Source organism: Toxorhynchites rutilus, chromosome 3, assembly GCF_029784135.1.
Source record: "Toxorhynchites rutilus septentrionalis strain SRP chromosome 3, ASM2978413v1, whole genome shotgun sequence".
Lineage (NCBI taxonomy): Eukaryota > Metazoa > Arthropoda > Insecta > Diptera > Culicidae > Toxorhynchites > Toxorhynchites rutilus.
This window is the reverse complement of record NC_073746.1, coordinates 117,157,130-117,172,261: the sequence shown is the minus strand read 5'-3', so window position 1 is coordinate 117,172,261 and position 15,132 is coordinate 117,157,130. Positions and strand designations below refer to the sequence as shown.

The 15,132-nt window shown below is 35.5% G+C and overlaps 2 protein-coding genes across 6 annotated transcripts in view; one reads left to right on the top strand and one right to left on the bottom strand.

Annotated features, from left to right (window-relative positions):
* Window positions 1-15,132, top strand: part of LOC129779759 (rab3 GTPase-activating protein catalytic subunit) — a 526,672-nt gene that overhangs the window by 413,409 nt on the left and 98,131 nt on the right. The gene's annotated exons all lie outside the window — the stretch shown is intronic.
* Window positions 1-15,132, bottom strand: part of LOC129779760 (leucine-rich repeat and fibronectin type-III domain-containing protein 3) — a 449,197-nt gene that overhangs the window by 389,054 nt on the left and 45,011 nt on the right. The window lies entirely within an intron of this gene.

The following is a 15,132-nucleotide window of genomic DNA, read 5'->3' as shown; positions in this document are numbered from 1 at the left end:
TAATTAATAAATATTTTCTCTGAGTATATTTAATCTTATTCACCTATGAACGCACTCCAGTGCAGATGAACGGGAGCGCGCTGAAAGCTCGTTGGTGATGAGAATGTGCTTACGACACCACTACACACAGTCGTCGGTAAAAGCTTACCCGCACTGGTACTGTTGGCACGATGATTCGGCGAAAACTCCAATGTCGGCGAAGCAGCGACAAAATAAAAACCAATCCTTGGTTTTCCGATGATGAAAGCCTCTATCCGCTTTCATTCAGGGTACTCCACTCACTATCCAGATAGCGAAATGAACTCATCAGCGGCAAAAAAAAACAACAATCACGCGGTAACCGATAACGAAACTTAGAAGCGACTTTCCTTCGTCTGGTTACTTCGGGCAATCGGCGAAGAATGAACGTATCTATGGACTTTTTAATTATGATAGATTCTTATACTCAGATATTAGCAATCTGGAATCTGATCCTGAATATATTGGGTCGGGGAAAAAGAAATGTCGTATATTGTCAATATATGGCAATACTTAAACTTATCTTGTGTTGTACTTATCGCATCGGGTCATACTACACGGCTATTTAAAGACGGCAATCTGTGCTACAAGTGTCATTTTGACAGTGTTGTGGTTGTCATTTTCAGTCTTAAGTTATAGCGCGTCAAAGATCGAGTCCACCAAGCAAGAAATTCGCCATATTTTACTCCAAGTGATTATCATCTCTTCCGGTCCATGCAAAACGCTCTTGATGTTGGCCTCAAAAGAGGTTTGCGAAAACTGGCTGTCTGAGTTTTTTTTTGCTAAAAAAGGGGGGGGGGGATGTAATAAGGGGGGAGGGATAATGAAGTTGCCTTCTAAATGGCAACAAGTTTGCGAACAAAACGGCGCATATTTGCCTTAAATTGGATAATTTTAAGAATGTTAAATAAAGCGACAAATTTCGATCAGAAATACGACATTTCTTTTTCCCCAACTCTATATATAAAAATATAATTCCATCAGTTTGCTGGTTCAGTTAAATCTATATTGTAGAATGTCGTCATACTGTGCTCACGTAGAGAAGAATTCGCATAAAACAATAATTTTTATCTGTTTTAAGCGGGGACCCGGTCTGGAAAATCGAAAAAATCGAATTTTTGTTTTTTGCAGTATATGTCCTCAGAAACGGTGTCTTAAAAAGATTTTTCGATATTTAATTTCGTTGGAAAGTTACAACCAAACGTATGAAGTCACTTCAAGGGATATAGTATTGTTGTACGAATTTTGAAACGCGTTTTTATCGAAACCATGTTTTTTTCAACTGGTGGTATCGATATTTCAGAATCTACTCGACCGACTTGGCTGAAATTTTTTATCAGCATTTAAAAATGGATTATCTCAAGCGTCACATAGCCGTTTTTTGATATCTCTCTTTTTCGTTTTTTATGAGCTTCAACAACCATTTTTCATTAAAAATAACTCATTTTTAACAAAAACGGCCATTTTGGCAATTTTTCGAATTTTCCGAAGCCCCTACGTAACGCTTTAGGTATTGTCCTGAAGTTTGTTTTATTCTGGTATTTATTCTACGACACCCAGTTACTTCAGAACCGATACTACCAGCAAGGAACCGATTTTCAGACAGCATCTACGCATCCAGCTGTCAACAGCGTAATAAACATAATTAGTGCACTCAAAAAATGGAAATTAAATCTTCAAATATACCTCAAACAATAACCAAAATACCCGAACACTTCACTTTATTCGTAGCATCCGAGAGAATTTCACGAAAAAGCTTTAAACTTTGCAGTTCGTTCGCCTCTATGTGTGAAGTAATCAAAAAAAGTTGTTCGAATAGAGTTATCGAAGTTTTTCGATAGAGAAATATTTCACCTATCTTCCAGCCACAATTTGATCAATCGAAAATGGGTCTGAGAAAAGTTATAGGCCAAGTTATATGAGAGGGAGTCAACCGCGAATAATCGGTTTTCTACTTTACTAACCATAGAATTAGGAAATTGTTTATATATAGTTATAAAAATATAGTTGAGAATTCGACTCCTTAAAACTTATGTAACTAAGTGTGTAAAAATAAACGAATTAATAAAAAATAAGTTGTATGGGAGAAATTAATTATTTTAAAGAAAATTGGAAAAAGTTATTTGAAAGGACCCAAAACACATTCTTGAGATAATACTCATTCGATAAAGACTAATTTTATTTATCTTTAGCCAAATTTTCATTAGTCCGAAAAGGGTAAAAGTTATTGGCCAATACGTTCACTAGTTTTACGGGGGAAAGGGTCTGGCTGGGTAAGGAAGTAAAAAGTAAAAAGGAAGTAAAAATTTGTATTGTATAGAAATTTTGACTATTTTTCGAATCTCTTTTAGATAAAAAAAATTTAAAAAAATACTGAAAGTGCATCTTACTATGATACATCGAGAAATATAATCAAAAAATTAATTCCTAAAAAAATTAAGTACTGAAAAAAATCTTTATATACTGAATCTTTTTTAGTATTTAGAGATTCAATACTACTATAACTCGTATTTAAATGTGTTCTTACGTCTTTTATAGATATGTGTGATTTTTTTCTGATAATAATAAGATAATTCTCCTATATGGTTCATTATACGAACTATAGTGAAAAAATGAGTTTTTCTTTTTTTCCCATTCTCAATAGGCTTGGAAATGAAAATTTGAGAAAATACTCGACATCGCACTCTGTCCTTCATTTTTTTTCGAGTGTGTAAAAGTTCTATTTCCATTTTCGATAAACTTATTAATTTCCCTCCTACAACTTGTATACCTTTTCTCAGATTCTTTTCCGGCCGACGAAAACTTGGCTGAAGATGGATAAAAGTATTCTCAATCCAATGAGTATTATCTCAAATATGTGTTTTGGGTCCTTTCAAATAACATTTTTCAATTTTCTTTAACATAATTAGTTTCTTCCATACAACTTGGCCTATAACTTTTCTCATACCCTTTTTCGATTAATAAAATTGTGTCTGGAAGATAGGTAAAATAACTTAGATAACTCTATTCGAACAACTTTTTTTGATTTTCAAAATTCTGTAAGTTTTCCTATATTGACCCATGCTCACGTTTCAGTCTATAACTTTTCTCTGTCACGATCAAGAAAAAAATGAATAATGTGGAAAGATGAATGATTCAATTCTCTATCTAATGAGCATTAATTTGAAGGTTGTTACTTGATAAACAATCAATTTATTCCAAATGAAATAATTCATTATTCATTAAATCCAGCAAGACGTTGAACAGAAACTTACACGCAACAAAAACTTTTATCCGCTAATGTCACACAAGTTCGTAAAGAAGGAACGCGAAAATGAGAAATCTCGTGAGCGGACCGCAAAGTTTTAAGCTGAAGCTATTTTGGTAAGATATTCAAAACTGCCTTAAATGCTTAAATGGCAAACTCAAGAATACCAGTGACCACAGTGCAAGTCGGAGGAAATTTCTTTAACGAAAAATTCCTCCGACCAGAACGGGAAGCCCCTGGCATGTTAGGTGTGACGCAAACCACTCGGCCACGGGAGCAGGATTATGTTAGGCTATCTGTTGCTGGTTGGTTTTTAATATCTTCGATAAAAATATACACAAATGTATAGGAAAAGACTATTATAACTTATTAACTATTGTAAAATATAATTTTCAATTCTGCAATTAATTGTTTGGGAGATATATATATATATCTCAATAACAAAAATACACACCTTCCTGAATTTTTGACAAATTATGCATAAATCCAAAAATCCAGGTCTCCAAAAATCATATAAATAGCTAGGGTCTCTTTGATCTCGAAGCTTTTTGAACCATAAACTGATTGTTTATAGGTTGACTGAAAGTGGACATTCGGATTGTAGTTCAGTAATATATTTTAAATATATTTTTTATTAGTTTTTTATGCATATATTTTTCGTTTATTGAAAATAAAAGAAGAATTTAATTATTTACAGAATTAAATTCAGAAAACACCTCTCTAACACGAAAAAAAATATTTTTACCAGAATCTCTCAGTAAAAGATAGATGATCATAATCATGTTTCTATCAATCAAATTAAAGTTCTCAAACCACTCTACAATTTGTTCTTTCACATCCAACTTCTATCTTTCTTAGTTTCGCTGCAATATCGAGATAAACAATCACTGGTGAAAACACAAGAAAAACCTTCAAAAATCACAATTTTGAACCCACTGTACATATAATAGCCACTTAAATTCCATATTAACGTTCAAAGGTTACATTTTTCTTGAAACGAGTCATATTTGAAATAAAAAAAATTGTATATAATCGAGTCCAAAACTGTATATAATCGAATCACATATAATCGAGTCTGTATATAATCGAGTCCGACCTGTATAAATATATTTATAATAATGGTGTGCGATGTTTGGTACAGCTCGGATATGCAATCAACAGGCTTTGTTCCTCGCTTCTTATAATCATTTGGTGCAACAAAAGTGTGTACTGTCATTCGGTCAAGTATTTGAAACATCCATTCATGTTAGGTTATATATTCGTGAAAGGTTACTTGCATGACACATTGTGTATCATTCAATATTGATAGGTATCCAAACACTGGATCCCATTTACAGATGAAAGGCGGAAGTGGCGAATGTAATGCCGTAAAGCCTTGTCGTGTGGATGAATTTCTGCGTTGGGAAAACATTTTCATTTGATATTTACCCGAACATTCATTTACTCATATGTGACATGAAATCGAACTTACCTGAAAGGAGAAGAAAAAACATAAAATTAGCCATTTATTATCATATTTGACTAATATAATTATTATTGATTATTATCTACAATAGGTTTTATAACTGGTATTTATGGCATATGAAGGTATAATGTATAATGTATAAGGTATAAGGTATAAAAGACATGGCTTGTGTCTATACTTCGCTCCTGTCATAACGTGTTTGATTCCACAGTTTACCGAACAGAAGGAGTTAATTCATCAGTTCTTTTCAGAACTATTTTTCCAAAAGTGTTTTCGCTGTGGACTTCCAAGTTCATGCATCCAGAGATACGTTTCCACCGGAAATCCGTGAGCCTCCGTCCTCTTGTTATTGAACAACAGAATGCTCTTGTATTTTGCATCACACGCACACATTCATATTGTTCAAATAAATGAATATGCATAAAAAAAAGGTATATTGAGGTGATTATGGTGCTGGTGGAACAAAACATAACCACTCTCGTTCTGGAGAGTGTTTTTGTATGGTGAATCACACCGAAACAGTTTTGAGTGTATACATTGTTAACAGTTGTGGTGGTACAAATACAAAATCGTCTATGGCTGTGTGTGTGTTCCTAGAAAAAGAGATGCATACATCCAGGTTGTGTACTGTTCTGGTGAGAACAAAGATGAACTATGAACTGAAAACCAAACTATCGGGCCTTTTCAGGGCCGCCAAAACTTTCACTAATGAATTATTTCAAAAAGTTCGATGAATTCTAAATCTATATATAATTACTAAAAAAAAATCAGATCGATTTTTATTTAATTTGATTTAATTTTTTTTCGGGGGAGACCTGCGTGAACTTGGTAGTGTTTTAGGTTTATTGGTGCCTTTTTCCGATCTATCATTCAATTTTTATAAATTCATGCGGGTTAAAAGTGGTGTCAAAGTGCAGTACATTTTAATCCGGATGCGTAGAAGGTATTTTACTGTGCTAAGAGCTGTGTTCTTCGGTTGAAAACTAAAGGTAAAAATTTGTTCCGCCTCCACCACGCAACCGATTTGATTTGGATTTTTTGTTGCCGTCCTGCGAAAGGGGCTGCATAGTATAATTTGTGGATTATTACTTTGGGGATTTGCTAAGAGATACTGAAACACCACCGGAATATTCAAAAAGTTCAATGTTTTAGTGTCGCTCTAGACAACGAGCAATCAACAGTATCTGTTAAAAAGGAAGCAGTGAATTAAATTGAAAATTTTATTGCTTCGTTGGTTTGAAAATGGTATGCGCTCAGTTCAAGTATTCAGTTTGCTTACATTATATCTACACTATATAAGAATATAAATAAGAAGCAAGAAGTTATAAACTATAAGTGCTTCGAAAAACAAGCAGTGAATACGTAGTTCATTATGTTCTTCTTCTTCAATGGCACTAACGTTCCTAGAGGAACTTCGCCGTCTCAACGTAGTATTACTTGCTTCATTTTTATTAGTACTTAGTTGAGATTTCTATGCCAAATAACACGCCTTGAATGCATTCTGAGTGGCAAGCTCTAGAATACGCGTGATCACAGTGCAAGTCTGAGAAAATTTCTTTGACGAAAAATTCCCCCGACCAGAACGGGAATCGAACCCGAACACCCGGCATGTTAGTTATGACGCTAACCACTCGGCCAAGGGAGCACAGTTCATTATGTATGTCTGCTGGTTTTTCGGAATGCTTACAAATCGATCATTTCTCAGATCTCAAAGAGGTTACAATCTATTGATATTATTTTCTACTTCTACGCACATATTACAACAAAGAAAATTATATACTTTTTGAAACAAACTAATGAATAATTGAGAAAAGTCAGATTTTACGGATTTCGAACCTTTTCATGCCGATTACTCGCCTAAGTTTCACCCATTAACGACCAAACTGTTCAAGAATTATTCATCTACATTCTTACATTTTCCGAGAAATGACAGAAAAACAAAAATCGAACGTTAGTTAGAATCTGCTTTTTCCTGTAAGAGGTCCAATCGGATGTTTTTTTCCTACATCACAATGTGTGTTCTTTTATCAAATGTTACATTTTCATATTTTTTCTTTTCTTTATTTCTAATAAAATACAAAATTAAATATCAAATTTTGTATTTTATTAGGTTTTGTTATTTGTTAGGTTATGTTAGGTTAGGCCCCTTTCCGCACATAGTTACTTTAATTAAATTTTTTTACCCAATAAAGTAATACATATTTAAATAAAATTTATGATGAATGATAGCTAATAAATTAAGCTATCAAAAACAAGCTATGCAAAAACATTACCATATGGTTGCTTTCCAAAAACATGAAAAAATTTTAAAGTTCCTGTTCGATTTTTTAAACAGCTGGGCGCAATGGGTTCAATCAAAAATTATAAATACAATTATTATTAGGGTGCCCATTTTTATTTTAGGGTGGTCCGAAAAATATTCTTTTTTTTACTTTTTTTTTTGACTTTTTTCAAAAATTCATAACTTTTGAACTACTGAACCGATTTAGATGATCGATATATCAAAGGCCAATAAGCCTAGCCCTTCATTTAAAAATATTGAACTTGCAAAAAAAAATGGATTTTGTTTTCGTAATTATTGATTGTAGTCGTTTATAATTGTTTTCATGGGCGCTATATTTTTTTATATTTTTTCTTCAAAGCTGAGGATTTTTTACATTACATATCTCGATGTCAGAGATGCTATTTTTTTCCTTCTTGAGATATAATTTTTCAAAGCTAACCGATGGTTTGAAAAAACAATTTCTCCTTATTTTTTCCACTATAAAAACTAATAACTTTTGAACCATTGAACCGATTCAGATGAACGACATTTAAAATTGAAGCTTATGAAAAAATTGAATTATTGAAAAAATACTATTTTTGCGATTTTTTAGATTTCTGTTTCTATAATTATTGATTGAGTTAGTTTTTCATAGCTTTCTCGGTTAAAGATAGAGGGCGCTAATTTTTTTTTTCTGGAAAGGTGAGAAAGGTGAAAGGTTTTACATAACATATTTTTAGTAATTTGGTGAATTTGGTTTAATCAATCAGTTTAATCAAATCAGTCCCAAAAAATCTGATAACAACAGATGTAAACAATTCTGTGATTCATCGGTCCGCTGTTGATAAATTTCATTCCTTTATTGGTGTCGATCAGTTGTGTGAAGTTTTCGAATTACAATAGCTCACTCAAATATGTACTTCTCCTCCGCCGTTTAAAAGCTTTTAGTTGTTCATCAGCAATGGCCAGAATCTAATCTGAGTCTGCCCTGAAATATTGAAAGCCCAAACCCTCAGTAAACAAACCAAAAAGAAGAAGAAGTCAAAAAGAAGTGAGTAAAATTGTGTAGAATATTATAAAAACTTATCTTATCTAGATTCTTTTCAGAACAAAAAAACTTTTCATAAATGTTTTCAGTCAACTAAATCATTTCCCGAGTAGATTATATCACCCAAAAGTCACATTATCATTTGAAAAATTCAAACAAATGATAATAACGGATTTCGCGCCAACTCGACCAGATGTTGGCATGACCCTCTCAGAACTTAATGAAACTTTCTGGACGTGAAGACCTTACCTAACTAAGCAATTTGGCATACTCAGTTTTCCGAAAAGTTATCTAGACTAACATATGGAAAGAGCCAAATATTTTTGATCATTTTTTTATAATTTTTTTTTTACTCGAAAATGACAGGTCCTACAAAAGGTGATCTATGGAAAATTTTAGGAAAATAATTGAATTTCCAGTAAAAAATACTGAAAAAACTATTTTTTGAAATCCTACACTGAAAAAATCGATTTTAAAAACTAAGAGTCGATTTTCTCATAATGCTCATCTCAGATTTTGATGAAATTGAAGATTAATGGTAGATAAATATGTGCCCTACAACTCTTCCATACATCACAACTCGTGCATATATAAGGCAAAAAAGTTTTCGTAACAAAAACATACATACAAAAAAGGCAAGTGAACTTGAGGTACTGTTCAATCACGCGAAGACAATATCGGGAACACAAAAATTTAATTGCTTTATTCCTGTAGATGAAAATAAAATCGCGGCTAAATGGTTTTCAATTTCAGTAGATGATCCTAAAATCTTCAGAATGTTAGATAAAAAGAAAAAATAGGAACGATATGACGATTGTATTTCTTATTATATAAGTAAACATGTACATGGTATAAGATCAGATGAATTAAAAATGAATTTTATGTAAAAAAAATGTCATAAGTTTTATTATATTTGATTTGAAATAAAGACTTTTGAAAAAAGTAATAAACTTATAATACTTATAATAAACTTCAATAAAATAATAAAATAAATAAAATAAAGTTTTTGTTAGAAAAACTGTTTTGTCTTAAATATACACAAGTTGCAATGTACGGAAGAGTAGAAGGGCACATATTTATCTACCATTTATCTACTATTTCATCAAAATCTGAGATGACCGTTTTGAGAAAATCGACTTTTAGTTTTCAAAAACGATTTTTTTCAATGTAGGAGTCCAAAAAATATTTTTTCAATAATTCAATGAAAATTCAATTATTTTCGTAAAACTCTTCCATAAATCACTTATCACACATAAATCACATAAAGCGCCATAATAGAAAAGTAGCATAGAATAATCAAATCTCGTTTGACGCGTTTTACTAGTCTGTTTGTGATCACCTGTACTCTATATACGATGATTTATATTCGCTCGTGTGCAAATTCGGAAAGTGTAATTGTAACAATTACAAATAAATTCGAATAAAATTACGAATCAGCTCAATTATATTTCATGATATTGGTCAAAGGCAATCCAAGAGTGGTCACGGCTGCATGTACGCAAATTGAAACTAATTTGCACATGAAGACCTATTTTCTAATAATCTGAACAATATTCAACTTGGAAAGGAAGTTAAACTCGTCTTTTTTCTCCATATCGAACATCATTATCTTTCATTGAACGGCTGCAATTAGGTGTGATTTCATTTTACATTTTTTTTCAATGTATTATGGATCAGACAACTCATGATAATTGCTTTGCGAAAAAAAAATTACGTTCATTACTGCGGCCCAATTGATTGAATCTTCCGAAACATTTTTTTTACCCCGCCAACTTGTAGCTACATGAACAACGAAAAAACGGCACACGTTGTTTACTCCAAAAGCCATGGTTCCGATTTCTCCGATGCTCTTTTTTCCTCCTTGCAAATTACAGCTTTTCGTGGCCGATCGTAGCAGTACAGCATCCAAGCCGCCACAAACTGTACTGGGTGTAAATATCCATTTTGCCCTCCCCTCGCGTTCGATCGCGCACGTGAGTTTGCGGAGCACAATCGAAAGAGAAATGCCTTCTTGATGGCGGCGATTGGTTTCACCTCAGCGCGAGTACGCGAGCATTTCATGGCCAATGATCAGCCTTCGGGGGGGAAACGATTTTAATGTGGATCTTTCTTGCTCAAGCAATGAATCGATACCGTCGATGGGCTTCAACGGTTATCATCTCAACAAGATATAGGTTATATCTGAAAAGCACATAAGTTGCCATCGGCAACGAAAGTTTGTATCCTAAAACTCTTCTAGCAACTCATCACAGTCTTCAAACAGCTGAATGCCCTCATTAATTGCCAATTTAGCTCACTCTGTGTAACGCGTCAAGATACGAATGAATAAATAACCACTTTACACCAATTAGACCCAATTGCAGCGCATCACATCCCCGAGTGATAGTAACACCCGCCCCATTCGGATGCGCCACATTTTCTCCTCGTGGAAACGATTTTCCTTTCAGAGCGAGATTTTCAGCACTTCTCCGGCAATCTTCGTTGACTTTTTTGCCGCTCGCTCTGATCGATGCTGCAAACAACAAACGGCTCCGAAGGCATTCGGTGGAAAATTGAGAAGAAGTTTTTGCTCCTGTTTCCGCTTATTTCTTCGCTCTCTATCGAATAGGTTTTCCGCTGCCCGTTTTCCTTTCATTTTTTTTTGCGCTGCATAATTGTGTCGATCACAATCAAATTACCTACATTTTGCATCGGTGGACACAGGTGAAAACGATGGAGTGTTCATTCCCAGCAGCGATTAGCATAAATCAGCCCATCCGCCCCGCCCCCTCCGGTGAACGTGTTGTTAATTGATCAATGGAATGTTTCTTTGGATGAAGAAAGAAGAAGATCAGCCCCTCGATTGGCCATGTTGCGCGCGTGATTTTTCACGCGTGCCACATAAACACATACGCACGCACGCAGCGGATTAATAAAAAAATGTTTAAATTTTTTCACGTTTTCGTGGGGGCATGACTGATGTGCGCTGAGGTGTAATAAATAATAGCGCAATTGGACCGCGTTGTGTCCATATCACAGCAAGTTGCGGTCATTCCGTTACTTTGAGTAACGGGATTCGCCACACAACGACATCGAGCATTAATTGCCTATTGAATTGCTTACACGGGTTCGAGCTTGCATTATATTCGATGGGTCCCGGCACTGGATCATAATTAGACGCTTTCGAAAAAGGTTATCGCAGAACGGGAAGACCCTAATGGATAAAGTGGAAACGTGAACAGCTTTCTAATGATTAGAATTGCATTTCTTCCCATATTTATGACGTGTTCTGCATGAGTTTAGGGTCACCTGAGGGCAGTTTTCATTTGCTGAATTGTGAAAAAAATAATATTTTATGCCGAAATTTTCATTAAAATTAGTATTGAAAGAGTGCTCGGAATTTGATTCAAGTTTCTACGCATAATTCAAATCCCGAGCAGTAAATGTTCGGATGTGTGCACCAGTGGCCGAGTGGTTAGCGTCTCACATTAGCATGACGGGTGTTCGGGTTCGATTCCCGTTCTGGTCGGGGGATTTTTTTATCAAAGAAATTTCCTTCGACTTGCACTGTGGTCACGCGTATTCAAGGGCTTGCCCCTCGTAATACATTCAAGGCGTGTTATTTGGCTCAAGAAATCTCATCTAAGTATTAATAAATGACGCTAGTTCATGCATACGTTGAGACGGCTAAAGTTCCACAGGGAACGTTAACGCCATTCAAGAAGAACAAATGTTCGGATGTGGATGTGTACACTATTTTTATGCAAATACAGCTATTTTTATGCAAATATAGGGTTGGGGGAAAAGAAATGTCTTATTCCTGATCGAAATTTGACGCTTTATTTAACATACTTAAAATTATCCAATTTAAGTCAAATATGCGCCGTTTTGTTCGCAAACTTGTTGCCATTTAGAAGGCAACTTCATTATCCCCCTCTTATAAACCCCCCCCCCTTCCTTATTTGCAAAAAACTCAGACAGTTTTCGCAAGCCTCTTTTGAGGCCAACTTAGTATCACCAAGAGCGTTTTGCATGGACCGGAAGAGAAGATAATCACTTAGAGCCAAGTCCGGACTATACGGTGGGTGCAATAGGACATCCCATCCGAGCTCCCGTACCTTCTGGCGGGTCATCAAAGATGTGTGAGGCCGAGCGTTGTCCTGGTGGAAAACAACTATTGATCATTTCTGGCCGCTTCTAGGCAATCGCCTGCTTCAAACGGTCAAGCTGCTCACAATAGAGAACCGAGTTGAGGGTCTGGCCATAGTTGAGCAGCTCATAGTGGATCATTCCCTTCCAATCCCACCAAACACACAGCAAAACCTTCCTGGCCGTCAATCCGGGCTTGGCGATGGTTTGGGCCGGCTCACCGCGCTTCGAAAACGACTTTTTTCGCTTTAGGTTGTCGTACGTGATCCACTTTTCATCACCAGTCACCATCTTCTTCGAAAATGGGTCGAGTTCGTTCCGTTTCAGCAGTGCATCGCAGGCGCTGATTTGGTCCAAAAGATTTATTTGCGTCAACTCGTGTGGCACCCATACATCCGGCTTTTTTTAGATTCCAATCTTCTGCAAATGGTTCCAAACGGTTTTATGGTCCATACCCAGTTCCTGGCCAATCGAGCGAGTGCTCACATGCCGGTCTACTTAGATGATTTCAACGATTTTATCGGTTTACACGACGATTGGCATACCAGTACGGGGTGTATCTTCGACAGCCACTACACCAGAACGAAATCAATCAAACCAACGCTGTGCTGTGCGAATCGTTACAGCATCGGGTCCATAAACTACACGATTTTTTTCGGCTGCCTTCGTTGCAGTTTTACCTCGCAGGTAGTAAAAACGTAAAATATGGCGAATTTCTTGCTTGGTGGACTCCATCTTTACGCGCTATAACTTGAGACTGAAAAGGACAACCACAACACTGTCAAAATGACACTTGTAGCACAGATTGTCGTCTTTAAATAGCCGGATAGTATGACCCCATGCGATAAGTACAACACAAAATATGTTTAAGTGTTGCCATATATTGACAATATACGACATTTCTTTTTCCTCAACCCAATGTGTACAGCAATTCATCGCAATCATTCACAAGTTGGAGTATAAGGTCAGTCCAATTCTGGAGCAACAATATTAAGAGACCTAACCTTTTGTAAAAAAAATTTTATGAGCTCTTTCCTTGCAAAGTGTACGTTGCAGGCACAAACCAACGAGAGTAAAATTCATTTTCTTAGTAAGGTTTTCGACTAAAAACACAATAACAAAACCGGGTTCCTGAAGTATCAGGTGGAACTCGATCATATACAATTTAGGACTCCATTATTTACAGTTTGAAAAAAAAAGTTTTATATTTCAAATATAACTTACTTCAAGATAAAATATATATAAAAATGGATTTCTGTCTGTCTGTCTGTATGTCTGATTCTTATGGGCTCGGAAACTATCGAACCGATCGACATGAAAATTAGTATGTAGGAGTTTTTGGGGCCGGGGAAGGTTTTCATGATGGTTTTAGACCCCTCCCCCCTTTCTAAGGGGGGACTGCCATATAAATGAAACACAAATTTCTGCATTACTCGAGAATTAATCAAGCAAACGAAACCAAATTTGGCATGTGGAGATTTTAGAGTGCAATAAATGTTTTTACGGTGGTTAGATACTCCTCCCCCCTCTCTTAGGGGTGGCTGCCATACAAATGAAACACAAATTTCTACATTACTCGAGAAATAATCAAGTAAATGAAACCAAATTAGGCATATGGATGTTTTAGGGTGCAATAAATGATTCTATGATGGTTAGATACTCCTCCCCCCTCTCTAAGGTGTGGGGGGGGGTTTGCCATACAAATGAAACACAAATTTCAGCATTACTCGAGAATTAATCAAGCAAACGAAACTAAATTAGGTATATGGAGGTTTTAGAGCGCAATAAGTGTATTCACGGTGGTTAGACACTCCACCTCCTCTCCAAGGGGGAGCTGCCATACAAATGAAAGACAAATTTCAGCATGACTCGAAAACTAATCAAGAAAATACCAATTTTGGCATGCGAAGGTTTTAGGGGACACAAAACGTTTCTATGGCGAATAGACACTCCTCCTCCCTCCTTTGCGTCTCTCTGAGGGGGAGGGGGGCTGCCATACAAATGAGGCATAAATTTTCGAGAACTAATCTAGCAAACGGAACTAAGTTTGGCATTTGGAGGTTTTATGGGGAAGAAACATTTCTAAGGTGGTTCGACACTCCTCCCCCCTCCCTTAGGGTGAGCTGTCATACAAATAAAAAACAAATTTCTGCATAACTCGAAAAGTTATCAAGCAAATGGAGCTAAATTTGGCATGTGAAGATTTTAGGGGGCACGAAACGTTTCGGTGGTGAATAGACACTCCTTCCCCCTCCCTAAGGGGAGAAAAGGGGAGGAGTCTGTCTTTATTCTATCATATTTTCTGTATAAAACATTTATTCCATATAACGGAGAAACATGTTATTTACAAGTGAAAAATCTTGAATGAGAATTGTGTCTGAAAATAATCTGATATTATAATGATGAGTTTAGGTAGAAGTACTAGGATTTTTTTTTTGGTAAAAGGTAAATTCAACGGGGTCGATTAGAAGATCAATCAATGAAGAGTTCTGCGATTGGACTCATAAACTTGCGCTTAGTAAGAAAACGTGAATGTTTGAAGGTATTGATAACAAAAAACAAATTTTGGGCGGGACGAAGTTTGCCGGGTCAGCTAGTAAAATAAAATTTTAACGTTAAGGTGAAAGTTAATTGACTATTATAAGCACAATGGGGTAAAAATCGTGATTTTTGAAGATTTTAAATAGAGGTTCACTAGGAATTGTTTAGAATGATATTGCAGCGGAATTACAAAATATAGGAGTTAAGTGTCGAAGAACAAATCATAGAGCTTTTAAATAATTTCGTGATGTCTTTGTCTTGTCCGAACTGCTATATAGCCATTCCCTGTCAAACCTATATAGTTTTGATTTATTAAACATCGTCTTCGATTATTCGCACAGACTGAACTTATAAGCTAAGTAACATTATCGCGAAATATTAGACCCATATTTTTTTTTTTCTTAAGGGTGTCCATTTTCATT